Source organism: Oncorhynchus clarkii, chromosome 1, assembly GCF_045791955.1.
Source record: "Oncorhynchus clarkii lewisi isolate Uvic-CL-2024 chromosome 1, UVic_Ocla_1.0, whole genome shotgun sequence".
NCBI lineage: Eukaryota > Metazoa > Chordata > Actinopteri > Salmoniformes > Salmonidae > Oncorhynchus > Oncorhynchus clarkii.
The window spans coordinates 56,972,171-56,995,722 of NC_092147.1; the positions used below are offsets into that span (position 1 = coordinate 56,972,171).

Below are 23,552 nucleotides of genomic sequence, written 5' to 3' on the forward strand. Positions count from 1 at the left end.
AGTTTATAATTCATCAACAGTCCTATGTTTGATACGGACCATGAGAAGAAGAGATAGAAAGAGAGCTGCACATGAACAAGGGACACCTGTCTCTAGTCAATTTTACTATTACCTTATGGGATTCAATGATTTCCTTATGGAGTTATCAAGAGTTGTAATTCCAATTTGATTTGTTATTCTGATTCGTTTCTTTTTTATTCAACCGGCAGTGTTGTTGTTTTTTTGGATGCATGAATTACAATGTGAGTCATGTGTCCAAAGGGGGAATTACCAGTCCCCTAGGGCCCTACAAATAGCGAGCAATGTCTCTGTACTACAGAATGTATCAGATTGTTGGGTTTGTGGATTGTTAAGAGACCATACTGAGACTATGCCATGTGGACCAAAGCAGGTAACCATATACAGTGCCTTGCGAAAGTATTCGGCCCCCTTGAACTTTGTGACCGTTTGCCACATTTCAGGCTTCAAACATAAAGATATAAAACTGTATTTTTTTGTGAAGAATCAACAACAAGTGGGACACAATCATGAAGTGGAACGACATTTATTGGATATTTCAAACTTTTTTAACAAATCAAAAACTGAAAAATTGGGCGTGCAAAATTATTCAGCCCCTTTACTTTCAGTGCAGCAAACTCTCTCCAGAAGTTCAGTGAGGATCTCTGAATGATCCAATGTTGACCTAAATGACTAATGATGATAAATACAATCCACCTGTGTGTAGTCAAGTCTCTGTATAAATACACCTGCACTGTGATAGTCTCAGAGGTCCGTTAAAAGCGCAGAGAGCATCATGAAGAACAAGGAACACACCAGGCAGGTCCGAGATACTGCTGTGAAGAAGTTTAAAGCCGGATTTGGATACAAAAAGATTTCCCAAGATTTAAACATCCCAAGGAGCACTGTGCAAGCGATAATATTGAAATGGAAGGAGTATCAGACCACTGCAAATCTACCAAGACCTGGCCGTCCCTCTAAACTTTCAGCTCATACAAGGAGAAGACTGATCAGAGATGCAGCCAAGAGGCCCATGATCACTATGGATGAACTGCAGAGATCTACAGCTGAGGTGGGAGACTCTGTCCATAGGACAACAATCAGTCGTATATTGCACAAATCTGGCCTTTATGGAAGAGTGGCAAGAAGAAAGCCATTTCTTAAAGATATCCATAAAAAGTGTCGTTTAAAGTTTGCCACAAGCCACCTGGGAGACACACCAAACATGTGGAAGAAGGTGCTCTGGTCAGATGAAACCAAAATTGAACTTTTTGGCAACAATGCAAAACGTTATGTTTGGCGTAAAAGCAACACAGCTCATCACCCTGAACACACCATCCCCACTGTCAAACATGGTGGTGGCAGCATCATGGTTTGGGCCTGCTTTTCTTCAGCAGGGACAGGGAAGATGGTTAAAATTGATGGGAAGATGGATGGAGCCAAATACAGGACCATTCTGGAAGAAAACCTGATGGAGTCTGCAAAAGACCTGAGACTGGGACGGAGATTTGTCTTCCAACAAGACAATGATCCAAAACATAAAGCAAAATCTACAATGGAATGGTTCAAAAATAAACATATCCAGGTGTTAGAATGGCCAAGTCAAAGTCCAGACCTGAATCCAATCGAGAATCTGTGGAAAGAACTGAAAACTGCTGTTCACAAATGCTCTCCATCCAACCTCACTGAGCTCGAGCTGTTTTGCAAGGAGGAATGGGAAAAAATGTCAGTCTCTCAATGTGCAAAACTGATAGAGACATACCCCAAGCGACTTACAGCTGTAATCGCAGCAAAAGGTGGCGCTACAAAGTATTAACTTAAGGGGGCTGAATAATTTTGCACGCCCAATTTTTCAGTTTTTGATTTGTTAAAAAAGTTTGAAATATCCAATAAATGTCGTTCCACTTCATGATTGTGTCCCACTTGTTGTTGATTCTTCACAAAAAAATACAGTTTTATATCTTTATGTTTGAAGCCTGAAATGTGGCAAAAGGTCGCAAAGTTCAAGGGGGCCGAATACTTTCGCAAGGCACTGTAGATAAGTGCTTGATTGGGTAAAGGATGAGGTATTATATATTAAGAAGTGTATTGTTGTTGTTGTTTTGTTTGTTTTGTTTTTGTCTTGCTTCAATGGAAATCTCATCAGATTGGGTCTGCTGGTTGGTGGGGATTTCTCCCAAAGGATTAGCCCTGAGTTCACCACTGTGATTGGGGAGTATAAGCCAGTTTGCAAAAAATGGTTTCAATAGTGTCTTGTTATTTTCTGACATGTGACTTGGAAATCTGTATTACTAATATTGGTAGAAGTAATCATTTGTCATACAGTAAATATTTTGTTTGGATTTCCTGAAGCAGAAATGCCATAAACTAAACTGTTATTCTGGTCTGTCCTCTCATCAGGTTATGGCGAAAGGTGACCACAGATGGTATCTAAAAGTAATGGGAAGAGATCATTTGACTGAGAACAGTGTGAACCTCACCCCCTCTACCTCACCCCCTCTAACTGGCTGAAGTAATAGCGATAATGGCATTCATTATGGTCCTTCACTACTTCTACCTGAGACCTGAGTCTGAGCCAGAAACTTGTACACAGCATCCAGTCGAAGCTATCAACTGCCTTTTCTCTCAGGCCTTTTCTCTCATGCCTTTTCTCTCAGGAGTGCAACATGAGTCCAAGTGGAGCGAGCATAGAGAGAGACCCCGTCCAAACTTCTCTCATGCTGCTGGTGTACTGGTAGGTAAATGGACAAGACATAATGGGCCGTAAAAGACAGTGGCGGCTCAGGTGAGAGATTTGTCTGCTTGGGAAAATCAGATTATTCCCCAGATATTGGAATGGAGACATGATCAAAGGCCATGCACTTTGAACATGTGTGATATTGGGAGGACAAACTGTAAAGCTATCTGAAGAAGAAAATGAAGAAACACCAGAAGAATGAGTGCCGTGAAGGAGGGTCAACCGGTGCCCGTAATTGATTTAGTCTTGTCCAAAATTGTTAATTTGGGGTTTCAGATTGATTGTGGAGATCTGCACCCTGCGAATTTAAGTCATTTAGTATTGTAATTTAGTATTGTTGGAAACTGACACATTTTGTAACTTACTAAATGACTTTTTTGTATGTAGAGCAATTAATGTCTTATGGGTTAGATGGAATGATTTATGTGCAAATGTATTTGTGGCCGTACGCAAAGTACAAAGGAGGCCTGTCTTGGAGACAGACTGTTTCTATAAGGGTGAAATAAGTCCCGAGCCAAAGAGACCAAAGCAGGCTCGGAGTAGTGGCCCAGAAGATGACAATCATAGAAGGAGTCCTGAGCCAAAGGGACCAACTCAGGCCTGGAGTTGCCCGGAAGTCATCGTGAAAGGAGAGTCCTGCTAGGCCCTCGCAATCATGAGGACAATTTGTTCTTATCTAGAGCAGAATTGGTTGCTGACCTGATATCCAAAGAAAAGGAATGTTGAGTGTGTGGGTTGAGTTCGATCTTAATGGATCAAATACTTGCCCTGTTGGGTTTGTGGTGACAGCTATGAGAACCCTTCCAAACAATGAAAAGATCCGAAGACTCTGTTTAAGAGACTACAACCCCCCTGGAATGAGGAGAGATAAGAGGTCTCTAGCTGACCTGCCTCCATGTTCTTTGATGTGTTTTTCACTGGGTACGGTGTACATGTGCCCTAGACCAAATTCGTGACATCACTACACATGTAGAGAAAATTGGCAATGCTACTTGAAATGCCCTGGAACAACTGAATGGTGAACAAAAATAATTGTGTATATTGGCTTGGCAAAACAGAGTAATGAAAACATTACAATACATTCATAACAGATTTCACAACATATGAATTGTTTGCCCTCAGACCTTTACTCTACTACCACATATGTATAACACAAAATCCATGTGTACTTGACTATATTTTTGGCAGGTGGGGGCACTCGTGCAATCGTTGGCGATGAAATGTTGTACTTTTGTCCCAGATCAATTCTTCAAATATGCCTGATCTCGCCGAATACATTGTCACTGTTGCTAAGAATAATTCCCCACAAACAAAGTGGACGCTTAAAACTTGGTTGGAATCCCTATTTGGAAGTTGGGGATCCCATATTGCCAAATAGGCTGCAGCGTGTGTTTTTTGCTTAGTTTGCCTAATTTTAACATGCTGTGTATGTGTGTGTATATTTGATAAATTCACTGCCGTTAATAGAAGCATAACCTTTATTATGATGATAGTATTACCATAATAATTAGATTGTATAACCCAGAATGAAGGGTTTGAAAGTGTTTATCTCATTAAATGTGTAACGATTATTATCATAGAAGTGATAAAAGTAGGGAATGTGGAGGATAAATGCATAGTCTGGAGACAACCTTGAATTGTACATCTTGTCTCATACAATCATTGGTTCCTGTGGGTGCTTGGTAGAGATATGAGTGGGAGACGGTCATGACCCCCTCCTCAGACCTTTTGTCAGAATGTTCTAAAAGTTAAGATAGGACACGGTACCAGACACATGCAGGAACCAAGCCTATGAACCATGCCTATATACAGTAACTTGTCTGTGTAAGCAGTATATAAGAGAACTTAAAGGACTGCCCTGAAAGAGCTCATTTCAGACCAGTACTTTATGCATCTAAGTTTGACTGTGACCTCTCCAGCATTCTGATAATAAAGAATGATTATAATAAAGAATGATTATAATAAAGAATGATTCATTCAAGTTTGACTTTTGAGTCCCTGGTGGCAATTCCATGACAAGTGTAACATTGACAAGTTAACAAAGTGATTTTGCCTCAGACACAAATTCATGTGTTTGAATTTAGGAGGTCAGAATATTGTTAAAACACCACAACAATTTAAGCAGGCTTCTCAGTTGGAATAAGTTGCAACTGTCTTTGCCGCTGCATTAGGGACACAATTAAATATACTGTTCCATCCTACCATCCACTGGTTTATTATTCAATGTGAGCGGAGGGTGTGTATAAATGCACTTCTGTCTGCATAAAACCTTCTAAATGCTCTTTGTACATCTACACCAGGATTCCAAGACACTGCTTTCTTACTTCAGCCCAGTCATATTATCATCCAGTGATACTAACTATTAAAGGAGAATCTCCTTATTCCCTGACACCAACCGTATGTTGAGATTGACTCATTTTGTCAACCCCTGTACAGAATTCTACAGGCTTTTAGAGAGATCTAGCCTGGCTGGAGAGAGATCTAGAGACTCTGCTTTATTGGTTGGTTTGCTTTAGCTCTATGACGCGACGCACTGAGCCACTGGTGGAGCTCATGCTGCCCCAGTCGCTGTGCTTGTTGTACTCGCCAGGGCGTAGGAAGTACTGACGACCCCTGTAGTTGGGGTGCTCATGAAGGATCCAGTAGCCCTCCATGACATTGCAGGATGAGATGTCTCTCAGGTGGAAGCGGTCCTGCAGGTTGGGACAGTCATCGCTCAGCTCCATCATCTTGCCCCCAAAGTCTGATCTCTCAAAGATCTTCATCCTGTAGTTTCCATTATACTGCGCAAAGAGAAAATTGATTCACTTTAAAGAACTGAAATAATGGTTTTCTATATTAGACTTTCAGGTCTAAACAGTATGAAGGCTCCCTAGGTACACACAATATTGTCATAAAAATTATGTAAGGTGTTCTACTCAATCATGACAGCTGATGTAAGTGTATAGTAATCTTGAATCTGAATCTGACAACAATCTGACAGTTACATTTAAGCCTGTATTGATTCAAACAAAATTGTTGTTTTGGTCAATTTCAATTGGCAAGGCATACCTCATACAAACATTCCTAAATAATAGTTTGTATTTGTATTTATTATGGATCCCCATCCCCATGCCAAGGCAGCAGCTACTCTTCCTGGGGTCCAGGAAAAATTAAGGCAGTTTGGAAAACATTACAATACATTCATAACAGATTTCACAATATATTAATTGTGCGCCCTCAGGCCTTCACTCCACTACCACATATGTATAACACAGAATCCATGTATACATGTGTGTATAATACATATGTTATTGTGTGTTTTGTATGCATGTGTCTATGTTTGTGTTGCTTCACAGTATTTTTATCTCTTTTTTAAATCTAATTTTACTGCTGGCATGAGTTACTTGATGTGGAATAGAGTTCCATGTAGTCATGGCTCTATGTAGTACTGTGCGCCTCCCATAATTTGTTCTGGACTTGGGGACTGTGAAGAGGCCTCTGGTGGCATGTCTTGTGGGGTATGCATGTGTGTCCGAGCTGTGTGCCAGCAGTTCAAAACAGACACCTCGGTGCATTCAACATGTCAATACATCCCACAAATACAAGTTTGTGTCAAGTCAATTGCATATGCAGCCATGTCTAACTTGTGTCAGCTGTCATAACTGTTTATGAAGGTATAACAGATTCAAGAGCATTTGTTTGTGCTATGTTGTGTCATGTCAGTCAAGATGAAGTTGTTCTCACAGCAGGGATGATGCGACAGGAGCGGATGCAGTCGTTGAAGCCGGACCAGCGGTGGTGGTCGGGGTACTTCCCCCTTGTCAGCATGTACTGGTACCCAGAATAGTTAGACTTCTCATAGGCCACCCAGCACCCACTGTCCACCCGGATGGAGTTACACCGGGAGAAGTGGGAGTGCATGTCAGCGCAGTCACCACTGCACTCATAGTGGCGTCCCTCAAAATTCCTGCCCTCGTAGAAGATGATCTGAACAGAGAGCCTCTAAAGTTAATGGGAATACAGGCAGAAGCACATCTATAGATTTTAATGAAAGCCTCTAAAGTAATGGGAATACAAGCACAAAAACATCTCTACATTTTAATCAACCTAGCTTAGAACCTACTTTCTGGGTGAAAAACACCTCTTTATTTGGATTTACACATGAAATTGACATTGCAAGTATTTTTGAGAATTGCACAAAGGATAGGAGAACCCCTCAAGTACTATTTTCCTAGCCTGGTCCCAGATCTGTATGTGCTGACGCACTAACACCTATTGTCATGGTCATTGTCAATGTCATGCCAAACAACTGCTACAGGAGTTGGGTATACAGCACAATCATATCTGGAAGCAGGCAACAATTTTCCTGGGATCGTACAACAATTATGATTTCACACAGAACCCTTATGACTAAACCTGAACTTGAATTGCAATAGACTTGACAGTCTGTAATGTTTTTTTTTTAGGACAATGATATGTTCTGCTTACCTTACCCATCATGACTGTGTAGGTCAACAGGACAGGCCTGTCCTCATCCCAGAGCCTTTTATGTGTCCGAAAAAAGGACAGAGCATTGTTAGTAAAATCAGGTGAGTTATCATGTCAGCACAAACTGTTCTATATATCTGCCCCCATGACACTAAGCACATGTCAACCTCATGCTCCCTTTAGATTGAATTCCATTGTCATACAAATCCAGTCGGACTCTTTTCTAGGCCCAGACAATAGAGTTGCACACTGGTTTGGTCCTGAGAAAAACATGACTCGGAACAGGTTTGAAAAAGGTTAGTTGCAAAACTGGACTTCACTCACTCTCACAAACATCTGCCCCCTACCTGTCCTACTGTAACAGCCATATTGAAATCATTCTGAATGACGGCTTTGGTGTATAATAATCTTTGTTCAACTCAGCAGTTTTCAGGTTCCATCTTGGAATATTCTCATATATACTGTAGTGTATTTACATATTTATATGTTACTGTACATATCCAACAAACTACTGTACCTTCTTCCTCTGTGAGGCAAATGGAATAATTTAACTTGAACTTCGTTACTCTCTTGACTTAGAACATCTAACAAAAGTAGAGACAGAGTACGATAGTTTCACCATATTGTAATATGTTCATTGTAGTCTTAGCATGCGTAAAATAGAGTACAGATGTGGTGCATTCCCACTTTAGGAGACAGGGGGAGCCATAGGCCTTTTCCATCTTTGTTGTCATATTTTGGTCTTCTTCTATGGTGTTCACTCATTGCTCCCCCATAACCTAAAGTAGCAGGCGTAAAGGAAACACCTGAAACTAAATGGTAGAAATAGGCGGGGTTTAGCCATAATTATGACTTTGTGGCTGTCGTAACTAGTGACGACTCTTGTTAAAGTCCAAAAGTGGAAGTCACGTCACACCCTCTCTTTCTATTTCCCCTGAAAACCAGAATTTCTGGTGGTTGGGGACTCAAGAGGAAAAGGTAAAAAAGCCAACGCTAGCCACAAGGATGTAGTCAAGAAATGGTTAACCTAGCTACTGAACATGATTAATCAAGAGCAAGACAGCTATCCCTTGGCCCTGATTCTTCTGAGGATGAAATGCTTACTGATGGGGAAGGGGTTTCAAATGACTCAGATACCCCAGTGAATAGCTCCTAATACAGCCCTATCCACAAGATGAAGCGAAATGATCTTTCACTTTATGATCTGCAGTCGAACATCATCCAAGCAGTTACGGCTAAAACAAACGAGAGAGCTGACAACCTGGAGAAGATGGTGAAGGAGAATGCATCATGCATCAAAGAGCTCAAGGCGTCTGTGAATTTTGCATTCAGTGAGACTCAAAAGTTTGTAAAAAAGTGTGCTGTACTGGAGAAAACCATCACTTCTATGGTGGTGCGTCTGGCGGACTCTGAAATATTCCCGACGGAGATGTGCTCTGTGTCTTAACTGGTTTTCAGAGAAGACCAACGAAAATGTCAAACGAAAGGTGATAGATATATGCCTGAATGTGGCACCTGAGCATGGAAAGAATTACATGGAGAATGCTGTGGATGTTGCCCATTGCCTTGGGAAGAAAACACTGAATGGTCACACACGATGACAATCCTGTTTGCATTCCGCACAGCGAGAGATGTGGTGTGGAGCAATGCAAAAGGAAATTACTTTCTGAAGGATAAGAAACTTCAATAACACTTACTTGACACTCAGTATCATAACACTTTATTATACGGTCATGACCATGTCATAACAGATGACATAACTTGTCATAACCTGTCATAATATATATTGTGTTATTTTATGTCTGGTTATGACACCTACATAATAGTGTCAAAACCCACATTTATTCAAATGAGTTTTCCCTGCCAAGAAGATTCCTTTCAATTTGAAAGTTTGTTTCTTAAATCCTTTATTGTTGCAGTAATGAATTGTTTACAGTCATGTTTTTTTATCCTCATATGTTATATAACTTGTAGAAAATACACTTTATGACACTGTCAAGAAGCATAATGTCCATCATAATCATATACACCAGATAGGTCTATCAGGTACAGTACATGCCCTTATGTCAGTCATCAGCAATAGATGGTTGTGTAATTTGGTGAAGAGGAACGCTTTTCTTCTATTTTGTAAACACTGTGACGCAGATCTTATTTTTGAGACACATTCATGCTTAGAAGAAAATACTTTTTGGGAAAGTCAATGGCGTGTTGACATGGTTAGTGAACAGCACTAATCATTCAGCGGGGTTTGCCATTCTATCCCACAATTTTGAAGGTGAAGTTTATGTTTCTAAAGCAGACATATGTTAGAAGAGCTCGGTGAGTGAAAGAGCTAAATGAGCTAAATAAATAACTGATATCACAGAAAAAGATAACTATGATGTTGATGATAAGGCTCGACTTAATCTCTTAGCAAGAACAATTGGACAAAATGTATTCGGATAAAGCTAGAAGTGGCTTTATAAGATCTAGAAGAGTGTTTAGAGTAGGGTGAAAATAACAGCAAATATTTATTTAATTTGGAAAAGAAAAGAGGTGACCTGAATATGTTCAGGAGACTGAATAATGATGTCATGGTCACTGAAGATAGTAAATCAATATCACTGCAAACTTTTATTATATTTTGTACTCATTTGACTCTGGCCTGAATAACTCAAATCAATTATCTAACTCCATTCCGGGTGGCAATTATGTTGATGAGGAATTCAATAGAGAGGAGATCAAATAATATGGTATCACACAGTTAAAAAAGAACAAATCCCCTGGTAGTGATGGGCTAACCTCTGAATTCTATCAAACTTCTGGGGATCTCATTGCAAAATTCTTACTTTAAATCAAATCAAAATATATTTGACACGTGCTTCGGAAACAACAGGTGTAGACTGACAGTGAAATGCTTACTAAGGGGCTTTTTCCAACAATGTAGAGTTAAAGATGAAGATAATGTAGTGTACTGTATGTAGTGAGTGTATGTGTATGTGTGTGTTGGGGTGTCAGTGTACGCCTGTGTGTGTGTGTGTGTGTGTGTGTGTGTGTGTGTGTGTGTGTGTGTGTGTGTGTGTGTGTGTGTGTGTGTGTGTGTGTGTGTGTGCATAGAGTTAGTGCAAGATAGTTATTGCAAAAAAAAGGGTCAATGCAGGTAGCCATTTGATGAGCAATTTAGCAGTCTTGTTTAGTAGTCTTATAGCTTGGGGGAAGAAGCTATTTATAGCTCAAGCAGTAGGAAGCTCTCTCATCCATTTATATGCAGATGATACAGTCTAATACCCAGCTGGCCCCTCCCCGGATTTTGTGTTAAATGCTCTACAACAAAGATTTCTTAGTGTCCAACAAGCTTTCTCTGCCCTTAACCTTTCTCTGAACACCTCCAAAACAAAGGTAATGTGGTTTGGTAAAAATAATGCCCCTCTCCCCACCGGTGTGATTACTACCTCTGAGGGTTTAGAGCTTGAGGTAGTCACAGCATACAAGTACTTGGGAGTATGGCTAGACAGTACACTGTCCTTCTTTCAGCACATATCAAAGCTGCAGGCTAAGGTCGAATCTAGACTTGGTTTCCTCTATTGTAATCCCTCCTCTTTTACCTCAGCTGCCAAAATAACCCTGTTTCAGATGACCATCCTACCCATGCTAGATTACGGGGATGCAAATTACAGGTAAGGGTGCTCTCGAGTGGCTAGATGATCTTTACCATTCGGCCATCAGATTTGTCACCAATGCTCCATACAGGACACATCACTGCACTCTATATTACTCTGTTATTAACTGGTCATCTCCGTATACCCATCGCAAGACCCACTAGTTGATGCTTATTTATAAAACCCTCTTAGACCTCACTCCCCTTTATGTGAGATACCCACCACAACCCTCATCATCCATATACAACACTCATTCTGCCTAAATCACATTCTGTTAAGAACTTCTTCTTGCTTGGCGTCCCGCTAGCGAGACAACTTAAATTATTGTTCATCTAACTGCACTGTCCAATTTACAATAGGCTTTACAGCAAAAGCATGTCATGTGATTGTTTGAGGACGGCACCCCACATCAAAATATTTTTCCACCGGCACAGGATTCATAAATTCACAAATAGCGATTAAATATTCACTTACTTTTTGAAAATCTTCCTCTGATTTGTCATCCAAAGGGTCCCAGCTATAACAAGTAGTGTCGTTTTGTTAGATAAAATCCTTCTTTATATCCCAAAAAGTCAGTTTAGTTGATGCCATCGATTTGAGTAATCCACTCGTTCAACTAGCCAAGATAGGAATCCAAAAATCGACCACTTCAACAAATCAAAATACGTTTGTATTTAATCCTCAGATACCCTAAAATGTAATCAAATTATAATATTTAATACGGAAAGAAGTACTTTCAATAGGAAACCAATATTAGCAGATGCACGTTTTCATGGCGCACGCAAACACAAATTTCCCTGTAGTAAAACTCATTATTCTTACTCGTTTTGGAAGAAACAAGCCTGTAACCTTGAACATTGAGTGCTGACTCCCAGTGGAAGTCACAGGAATTGCATACTGGGAGCTAGATTTAATTATTTCCCTATACGTTCCATTGTTAGAGCATGGGTTCTCAAAAAAGCACACACATCCCTGGGTCGCTCCTCTTTTCAGTTCGCTGCAGCTAGTGACTGGAACGAGCTGCAAAAAACACTCAAACTGGACCATTTTTTATCTCCATCTATTCATTCAAAAACTCAATCATGGACACTCTTACTGACAGTTGTGGCTTCACATGATGTATTGTTGTCTCTACCTTCTTACCATTTGTGCTGTTGTCTCTGCCCGATAATGTTTGTACCACGTTTTGTGCTGCTACCATGTTGTGCTGCTGCCATGTTGTGTTGCTACCATGCTGTTGTCGTGGTATGTTGCTAACATGCTATGTTGTTGTCTTAGACGTGCTTTATATGGTGTTGTGATGTGTGTTTGTCCTATATTTTTATTTTATTCTTTATTTTTAATCCCAGCCCCCATCCCAGCAGGAGGCCTTTTGCCTTTTGGTAGGCCATCACTGTAAATAAGTTAGTTAAGTCCTAGTTAAATAAAGGTTAAATAAAGGTTAAATAAAAATAAATAAATACAAATAAATGTTGCACTTCCTCATTGAAAGGTGGCAGAGCTAGAGGAGTGTTTGTCAGATCATGAGACATCCCGAAAATCTTTCTTTTTACAAAGACGTGTGTAGCGTCTGAAAGGTTTGACCTACAAACAATTATCATTCTCACGAACACGATGGTGTTCTCCATTTTGCTCTACGACCCCATCAAGTGTCTCAGGAGTTAATGGAAGTATGAAGGTAGTTTTGTGCCTACCCAGAAAATGTGTTAAATGTGTGTAAAAAGCATTCCGCATTGGAAAAGCATTACTCATAAAGCTCGTTGAGAGGGTGGCTACTTTATTTAGGAATAAGGCCTGTTTTTCTTTTGAAGCCAGAAGGAGGCTAGTATCAGCTACATGTATGCCTTTACTAGACTATGGGGATATTTTATATATGAATTCTTCCGCTCAGTGTTTGAGATCAATTGACACCCTTTACCATGGCACTTTGAGATTAATTTTAAACTGCAAAACCCTTACGCACCACTGCACTTTGTATACCAGGGTTGGCTGGCCTTCTCTAGTCACTCGTAGGCTCAGTCACTGGTATACTTTTATTTACAAAGCCATTTTGGGTTTACTACCTTTTCATTTTGGCATTTCAATTGCTCAGAAATGTGGTGGGTACTCTCTTCGTTCGCTGGACTTTCTCCTGCTAACTGTTCCAAATGTCCAAACTGAATTTGCTAAAAGGGGTTTTATGATTCCCTGACCTGTCAATGTTTTTAATTTGCTGTTTTTGATTTTGTTATACTCTTGTGAATTCTATGGTTTTTACTAGATTACTTGTAGTTTTTCATGTTGTTGTCTGTAATTTTTGTAATGACTTGGTGCTGCCTATCTTGGCCAGGATGCTCTTGAAAAGGAGATTTTAAATCTCAATGAGCCCTTCCTGGTTAAATAAATAAAATGATCCACCGGGTCATATCGGAAGGCTGGAGGCATGGCTAAGTAAGGGCTTGACTTTCAGATGGTTATCGGTTTTGGTCACCTGTGAGAGTAAATGTCATTCCAATTCATCTGTTTTGTTGTATTGTCAACACATATTAATGTTGAGCACAGACACTTTTGTAAATTTACGAGGCTTACACATGTTGTGTGCTTATGCGTATCCCAATGTTGGGATAGTTACCACTTTGTTATAATATTTTATTACTAATTATATATAAAAAAATATAATGTGCAAAAATATAGAAGGGTAATTTAAATTTGCAGGGTACAAACATAACATTATGAACAGTAATGTAATTTAGTCTCACGGGTGGTCAAACAAATACCTATATGAAAGCCACACCTCTTGAAAATAACCTATGGATTAAGTTAAAGGTCAGGAATAGTCAAAATCATTTTTCATGAAATTTGACGATACAGTATTTGGATGAAACCAGCTCAAAGTATGATGACCAAAGTATGAAAAATGGCTGTTGTTTCTACATTGATAAAGTTGAATCATAAAGTTACTGGTCCCCTACAGCATGTAAATCATTTGGATTCAGGAGGCGGGAATATTAAGAGGATAGGGTGACATCACTCTAACGCTCATTTTAGTACACCAATGGGAACATGATATTCTCTGACCTAATTTAAATATAAAGCCTTCACACCCCTTGACTTTTTCCACATTTTGTTGTGTTACAGGCTTAATCTAAAATTGATTAAATTGAGATTGTATGTCACTGTCCTGCACACAATACCCCATATGTTTCTAGACATTTTTACAAATTAATTAAAAATGAAAAGCTGAAATATCTTGAGTCAATAAGTATTCAACCCCTTTGTTATCGCAAGCCTAAATAAGTTCAGGAATTAAAATGTGCTTAACATGTCACATACGTTACATGGACTCACTCTGTGTGCAATAATAGTGTTTAACATTATTATTTTATGACTACCTCATTCCTGTACCCCACACATACAATTATCTGTATGGTCCCTCAGTCGAGCAGTGAATTTCAAACACAGAATCAGCCACAAAGACCAGGGAGGTTTTTCAATGCCTCACAAAGAAGGGCAACTATTGGTAGATAGGTAAAAAAAGCAGACATTAAATATCTCTTTGAGCATGGTGAAGTTATTAATGACACTTTCGGATGGTGTATCAATACACCCAGTCACTACAAATGTAACGTTGTGTGCTGAGAGTTGGGAAGCAAGTTCAGGGAGTGAGTGTTTTAATGAAAAACACACCATAATCCAAACACGAACGACACACAGACATGAAAAAGAGATATTGATGCCCGGGGAAGGAACCAAGGGGAGTGACATGTATAGTGCGGGTAATCAAGGAGGTGATGGAGTCCAGGTGAGTGTCATATTGCGCTGCCGGAGAGGAAGGAATCCGCTCAGGGATTTCACCATGAGGCCAACTTTAAAACAGTTACAGGGTTTAATTTCTGTGAATGGAGAAAACTGAAGATGGATCAACAACATTGTGGTGACTCCGCAATACTAAGCTAAATGACAGAGTGAAAAGAAAGAAGCCTGTACAGATAACAAATATTCCTAAACATGCATCCTGATTGCAATAAGGCACTAAAGTAAAACTACCAAAAATGTGGCAAAGAAATTACATTTATGCCCTGAATACAAAGCGTTCCAAAAGGAAAACCTGGTTCAGTCTGCTTCCAACAGACACTGGTAGTCAAATTCACCTTCCAGCAGGACAATAACCCAAAACACATGGCAAAATATACACTGGAGTTGCTTACCATGACAACATTGAATATTTCTGAATTGCCTTTATTGACTTGAAAATCTATGGCAAGACTTGAAAATGGCTGTCTAGCAATGATCAACTTGAAGAATTTTTTAAAGAATAATGCGCAAATATTTTACAATCCACGTGTGCAAAACATTTAGAGACACCCAGAAAGACTTACAGCTGTAATCTCTGTTTATAGGTGATTCTAACATGTACTGACTCAGGGGTGTGAATACTTACTTATGTAAATCATTCTGTATTTCAATTTAAATAAATGTTCAAACATTTCTAAAAACGTTTTCACTATGTCATTATGGTGAGAGATTATTCTTTTTTGATCTATTTTGAACCAAAAAATGTGATCATATTACTCCAGTGCTAGCCTCCCTACACTGGCTTCCTGTCAAGGCAAGGGCTGATTTCAAGGTTTTACTGCTAACCTACAAAGCATTACATGGGCTTGCTTCTACCTATCTCTCTGATTTGGTCCTGCCGTACATACCTACCTTGCTGTCCCCAGTCCACCTGGCCGTGCTGCTGCTCCAGTTTCAACTGTTCTGCCTGCGGCTATGGAATCCTGACCTGTTCACCGGATGTGCTACCTGTCCCAGACCTATTATTTGACCATGAACATTTGAACATCTTGGCCATGTTATGTTATAATCTCCACCCGGCACAGCCAGAAGAGGACTGGCCACCCCTCATAGCCTGGTTCCTCTCTAGGTTTCTTCCTAGGTTTTGGCCTTTCTAGGGAGTTTTTCCTAGCCAACGTGCTTCAACAGCTGCATTGCTTGCTGTTTGGGGTTTTAGGCTGGGTTTCTGTACAGCACTTTGAGATATCAGCTGATGTACGAAGGGCTATATAAATACATTTGGTTAGATTTTTGAATTTTGAGCTGTAACACAACAAAATGTATTATGGATGATATTTTAGTCACTCAAAAGGCTATTTTACATGGTAATCAGAATGACTGTTCAGTACCTTTAAAAAAGACCCATCAGCTGGGTCAACCCACCATGAAAGTGAATACAAATCACATTTTTGGTTCATTTAACCCATGTTTGGTTAATCCAAAGGCGTGGCCTATTGGGGGTGTGGCTTTCAGATTGTTATTTTTGGCCATGTTCATCATGTTAAATTTGTACACTGCACTTTTGGATTTTTCTTCTATATTTTTGCACATTACCTATTTTACCATAAAATTAATAATGTTATTTACATGTTATAACAAAGTAGTAACTATCCCAACATTGGGATTAAGACACAAAAGTCTCAGCGTTCAAATGGAATTACATTTACTCTCATGGGTGGCAAAAAAATAACTATCTGAATGCCTCGCCCTTACTAAGCCACACCTCAAGTCTTCTGGTCTGACCCAGTGGATCATAGCTCAATAGCCAGCATCAACAACCCAGCCCAGCTGGGTCAAAATAACCCAACATGAGTTCTGTCCAAAATTTACCCAAATGTAGTTGTTTTTAACCCAGCAGGGACATCACAATCACCATCATCAGCTTCTGTGTTCATCTGTGACCACTGCATAGCAGTGAGGCCATGGCAGTGAGGCTGTGTCTTACTTCTGATGCATACCTGTGCGAGGCACATGCCCTTCTCCACCAGCAGAGGGCAGCACTGAGGGCGCACAACCTGGTGGAGGTGACTGAGGGCTGGGAGCACTGCGAGCAGATATTTCAATTACTTCTGAATATTTTCTCATTTGTATTACACTGGGCTGAACTACACTCCAATGTATTTTGTAACAACATACTTTCAAGAGCTGAAATTTGTATTTTCAAAATACTTTTCTATATATTTTTTTGGTTCACAATTTTGTGGCCCCCTTTCAACCTGCATTGGTATCAAAACTGTGAAGGCACAATGGTGTGATAAAAGTATCTGCTAAATTAACTAAATATAAATGTATATGTAAAAATGAACAATTGGAAAACATGCTGAGTAGTATTCTAATACGCTCCGCCCAAGAACAAGGCCAATAATAATACCCAGTGTGCTTTTCAGCTTATTTTTGTATGTTCATTTTCACATTTACATTTACATTTTGGTAATTTAGCAGGCACTTGTCCAGAGTGACTTAAAGTCAGTGCATTCAACTAAGGTAGATAAACAACAAACTATCACAGTCGTACTGAGAATGTTGTTGCTGTTCAGCCCGGCTACCTGCAAATGTATATAAGTATTTTAAAATACATGTATTTTTATTTTGATACATAGATCTTTATGGAATTTTGTAATTATATTTTGTCATTTTTGCCCATCCCTGACCGTGAGGAGCTGAAGCTGTTCTGTTTGGAGGAGCGTGTGCCTGCGTGTTCCCTCTGTGTTCTGGTCGGCCTGTAAAAGAACCACCAGGCTGTTCAGCTGCGGGAAGCCTACCCAGACCACAAGGTGAAAACACACTGTGATGTAGACCTAAAGACTAGCCTGGTCCCAGATCTGTTCATGCTGTAGTAGCCTATAGCCAAACATGACAATTATCATAGGAGTTAGCAAGACCTCGCCAACAGACTTAGCAAAGATATCATTCAAATAATATAATTTGTTCCATGAAAATATTACCTTTAACCTTACCATCTGTTTTTTTGTTGTTATGTACCTATGGCCTATCCTTCTTGTATGGTTCTGTTGTATCTCTATCTGTAGAACATGTTGGAGGCCAATATGAGCCAGCTGCTGAAGAGGAGGAGAGTGGCAAAATATTCAATTAAGGACTTGGAGTGACTGTACACAAAGACTATGGTAAATACTATGGACAAACCCCCTCATGATGAAGATATGGCAAAGCAATGCATCCATTTAAAAAAATATCCTCTTATCCTCTCCAGTTGTAATTACTGTGAAGTAAATGCATAATCACCACCCTTCTCATTGTCAATATCACAGCTTGATATTATACAATACAGTACATTCACAGTCTCTCATATTGTTGTCACACTCTTGTAGCACTCTGCTAAAGCCTACAGGGATAGAATCTCGGAGAAGTACTGCGGGATTAGGGCTGGGATTGAGGAAGATGAGTGGCTGATGATGGAGAAACTGGAAACAGAGGAGATGTACAAGTCAAAAGTTTGGACACACCTACTCCAGGATTTTTCTTTATTTTTTATAATTTTCTACATTGTAGAATTTTAGTGAATACATCAAAATGATGAAATAACACAAGGAATCATGTAGTAACCAACAAAGTGTTAAACAAATCAAAATGCATCAAAATATTCTTCAAAGTAGCCACCCTTTGCCTTGACGACAGCTTTGCACTCTTGGCATTCTCTCAACCAGCTTCATGAGGTAGTCACCTGGAATACATTTCAATTAATTAAGAGGTGTGTCTTGTTAAAAGTTAATGTGGAATTTCTTTCCTCCTTACTGCGTTTGAGCCAATCAGTTGTGTTGTGACAAGGTAGGGGTGGTATACAAATGTCCCTATTTGGTAAAAGACCAAGTCCATATTATGGCAAGAACAACTAAAATAAGCAAAGAGAAACAATCCATCATTACTTTAAGACAAAGGTCAGTCAAAACGGAAAATGTCAAGAACTTTCAAAGTTTCTTCAAGTGCAGTCGCAAAAACCAAGCGCTATGATGAAACTGGCTCTCATGAGGACTGCCACAGGAAAGGAAGACCCAGAGTTACCTCTGCTGCAGAGGATAAGTTTATTGGAGTCATAAGACTCAGAAATTGCAGCCCAAATAAATGCTTCACAAAGTTCAAGTAACAGACACATCTCAACATCAACTGTTCAGAGGAGACTATGTGAATCAGTCCTTTATTGTCACGCACTGACCATAGAGAGCTGTTTATTCTCTATGGTGATTGGGGCGTAACAATGACTAGGGTGGATTATCTAGGTGATTTATTTTGGCCTGGTATGGTTCCCAATCAGAGGCAGCTGTTTATCGTTGTCTCTGATTGGGGATCATATTTAGCCGGCCATTGCCCCTTTAGTGTTTTGTGGGATCTTGTCTATGTAACGTTGCATGTTCGCACTGCATTGTCGTCACGTTTTGTTGTTAGTTTATTGTTTATTTGTCGTTGTTTAGTTTCACTTTCATTAAAATATGTGGAAGTCAACATACGCTACGCCTTGATCCGTTATTTTACCAGGTAAGTTGACTGAGAACACATTCTCATTTGCAGCAACGACCTGGGGAATAGTTACAGGGGAGAGGAGGGGGATGAATGAGCCAATTGTAAACTGGGGATTATTAGGTGACCGTGATGGTTTGAGGGCCGATTGGGAATTTAGCCAGGACACCGGGGTTAACACCCCTACTCTTACGATAAGTGAGAGTTAATGACCTTTAATGACCTCAGAGAGTCAGGACACCCGTTTAACGTCCCATCCGAAAGACGGCACCCAACACAGGGCAGTGTCCCCAATCACTGCCCTGGGGCATTGGGATATTTTTTTAGACCAGAGGAAAGAGTGCCTCCTACTGGCCCTCCAACACCACTTATGGTTGAATTGCTACAAGGAAACCATTACTAAAGGACACCAATAAGAAGAAAATACTTGCTTGGGCCTGAAACAAGCAATGGAAATTAGTGTTAAGCAGAGCGACACAGGAACCCAAGAGCAGACTCAGTTGAGGAAACAGGGATGAATGAACCAAAATATTTATTGTTACACAGGGAGATATGGAGTGCAGATCCGGGGAAGTTTGGATGAGTTGCAGAAAAACCAGATGTGGAGACTGAGGTTGGAGTTAGCTGAGTAGAACTGGGTAAACAGGTCCTGAGGGGAATCCAAGGTAGTGGTGAGTAAAATCCAGAGCAAGGTAGTTGGGTGGTGAGATGTGGAACAGGAAACAGAGACAGAGCGGTACTACAATGAGAGGATAGCTGGTGTCAGGCAGGAAACAGGTGCAGCAGAGTAACAAGATCTTGAATAATCATAAATGTCTAGAATCATGAACTGACTGAGCAGAGATTACGATCTGGCAGAGTGGAAGTGGCAGGACTGAGTATTTGTAGAGGTCTTGATTATGGAACGAGTTGCAGCTGGTAGGGATCTGCTCTGACTCCAGCACACCTGTCTCCAACCACACAATCACGCAAAGAGGAAGAGGGAGAGAGAGAGAGTGTACAGGGGAAGTAACTGCAGGTCACGAAGACACCGGATGAACACCAGAGGGCGTAGCAGGAGCAGATATGACAATTTGACCGGTGGAAATCTGTCCTTTTGTTAAATCTTTAGTCCAAATGTGAGATGGAGGAGGAGGTGTGATGGTGTGGGGTGTGCTTTGCTGGTGACACTGTCTGTGCTTAATTCGAATTCAAGGCACACTTAACCAGTATGGCTACCACAGCATTCTGCAGCGATACACCATTCCATCTGGTTTGCGCTTAGTGGGACTATCATTTGTTTTTCAACAGGACAATGACCCAACACACCTCCAGGCTGTGTAAGGGCTATTTGACCAAGAAGGAGAGTGAGGGAGTGCTGCATCAGATGACCTGGCCTCCACAATCACCCTACCTCAACCCAATTGAGATGGTTTGGGATGAGTTGGACCGCAGAGTAAAGGAAAAGCAGCCAATAGGTGCTCAGCATGTGTGGGAACTCATTCAAGACTGTTGGAAAAGCATTCCAGGTGAAGCTGGTTGAGAGAATGCCAAGAGTGTGCAAAGCTCTCATCAAGGCAAAGGGTGTCTACTTTGAAGAATCTCAAATATGAAATATATTTTGATTTGTTTAACACTTTGTTGGTTACTACATGATTCCATACGTATTATTTTATAGTTTGGATGTCTTCACTGTTATTCTACAATGTAGAAAATAGTAAAAATAAAGACAAATCTTTGAGTGTGTCCAAACTTGTGACTGGTACTGTATATCACACAGTGGCTGGAGTCCAAGAGCATGGAGAGATGTTTCCAAGAGATCGACCTCCTCAGAGGCATCAGCAAATCTCTCATCCAATAAATAAATAACTTGAAATTCTTACAGGTGGAGAATATTAGAAAGAAGTGTTCCAAAGTGGTTATTTGTAAGGCAAAGGGTTCTACCTGGAACCTTTACCATCCTAAGAAACTATTTTGGAGGAAGGGTTCTTTTATGATTCTTTGGAAGTCAAGAAGGATTATTTGGAAGGCAAGAAGGGTTCTAAATTTCTCAGCATGCTTTTTTTTAGGGAGTTTTACTGTATTATCTGTGTTTTTGCATGTACCTTGCTTGGTTGATTAATTTTATGGTACACAAAGACAATTAGCATATAGTTTTTTAAAACGAGTCAAATCTGTTTGTAACGATGTCCGTCTGAGGAAGAAGGAGTAGACCAAAGCGCAGCGTGGTACATGTTCATATTTGAACACTAAATACAAAAGAACAAGAGAATAAAAGAAAATCGAAACAGTCCCTGAAACGGAAAACAACTACCCACAAACACAGGTGGGAACAGGCTACCTAAGTATGGTTCTCAATCAGAGACAACGATAGACAGCTGCCTCTGATTGGGAACCATACCAGGCCAATCACAGAAATACAAAACATAGAACAAAAACATATAATGCCCACCCCAACTCACGCCTTGACCAAACCAAAAATAGAGACATAAAAAAAGGAACAAAGGTCAGAACGTGACACTGTTAGTAATTGGATATATTGCACCCATTACTGAGATGGCTGTTGCAGTTTACATGATTGAGGTATTTAATTTGTCATACCCTTGCATTCATTCTGAATGCAGGTTGCAAGTGAATTACAAACCTCTTAAATGTAATTGCAAAAAGTAGATTTCTGCCTAAATAGACATACCCAAAAGTAACTGCTATTCATGTGTAATTACATGATTCTGATATGCAAAAACCTGTTATATTTGAAAAGAAGACATCTGGGAGATTGTGAGGAAATGATCAGAAAATAGATAAGAGGTACATAGTTCAGAATACACAAGATCAAGCACACACAAAATAACTTTTTAGAAATGGATTTTTATTTTGAAAGTAGTCTTTCATTGACAAGCTATAAGTTAATTATTGATGACTAGAGCTGGAAACACATCAGATGGCTTCCACAACACGTGAACAATATCACCAAAAAAATGGGATTGATAGACCTAACAACTAGAAATGGGCAATGTTTTAGTAAGTAGTGTCAGGTGTGGTCACGGGACATTTCCAAGTGTCCCTAAAACTCTCCAAAGTGACGTACTGTATGTCTGTAAATTAGATAGTTCCAGTGCTATTACATATGTGCAATCCCTAAATGCTATATGTTCAGTATAAAAACACAATTTCTACCATATTAACCTCACTCTAACATTGTGGTGGTGTTATGGGGTATCCAGGGTATGTACATTCAAGTGTCCTTTCAACCTCCCAAAGTGTCCGAATGTGGTAATTGCACTTTTTTTGCACACTGGATGTGCCTAAAGTTATTGTTCACTATAAAAATGTAATTTCTACAACACTAACATCTCTCAAACAGTGTTGTGGTGTCAGGGTATGAGTGACTACAGCGCGTAAGCAGGCAACATCATATTTTTGATGAGCAAAGACATAGTCACTCGGTGGACATTCGATGTTCCCATTAAAACTTCTTAAGGCTAGGTGGCACTATTTTCACGTCCGGATGAAAAGCGTGCCCAAAGTAAACTGCCTGCTACTCAGGCCCAGAAGCTAGGATATGCATATTATCAGTATTTTGGATAGAAAACACTCTGAAGTTTCTAAAACTGTTTGAATAATGTCTGTGAGTATAACAGAACTTATTTGACAGGCGAAACCCCGAGGACAAACCATCCAGGAATGTTCTTTTTGAGGTCACTCTCTTTTCAATAAGGTTTCAATGGGAATCTAGAATTCTAAGGCAGTTGCTTGCAGTTCCTATCACTTCCACTAGATGTCAACAGTCTTTAGAAATTGGTTGATGTTTTTCCTTTGAGAAATGAAGAAGTAGCCCGGTTCAGAACAAGGGTTGAGTGAAGTGTACTGTTGTGATTGAGGCGCATGACCTGAAAGCTCGCTCCACTTTATTTTCCTCCGGTATTGAACACAGATTATTCCGTCTGAACTTTCCGCGATTATTTACGTTTAAAAATACCTAAAGTTGGATTAGGAAAGTTGTTTGAAATGTATGGATCAAGTTTACAGGCAACTAAGTAGATAATATGTAGTCATGTTTCGCGAGTTGGAACCGGTGTATTTTCTGATTGATACGCGCCAAATAAATTGACATTTTGGATATATAACGACAGAATTTATTGAACAAAAGGACCATTTGTGATGTTTAATGGATATATTGGAGTGCCAACAGAAGAAGATCTTTAAAGGTAAGGCATGCATTATATGCTATTTCTGACTTTTGTGGTGTGCCTGGCGGGTTGAATTATGATTTTCATGTGTATGTTTGATGGGGTGCTGTCCTCAGATAATAGCATGGTTTGCTTTTGCCGTAAAGCCTTTCTGAAATCTGACACTGTGGCTGGATTAACAAGAAGTTCATCTTTACACCCATGTATAACACTTGTATGATTTATTAATTATTTTTATGAGTATTTCTGTTTTTG

General features: G+C 39.8%; 1 pseudogene; it reads right to left on the reverse strand.

Moving 5' to 3' along the window:
• Positions 1 to 3,360: 3,360 nt before the first annotated feature.
• LOC139409086 (gamma-crystallin S-1-like) lies at positions 3,361 to 7,317 on the reverse strand (annotated as a pseudogene).
• Between the last annotated feature and the right edge of the window lie 16,235 nt (positions 7,318 to 23,552).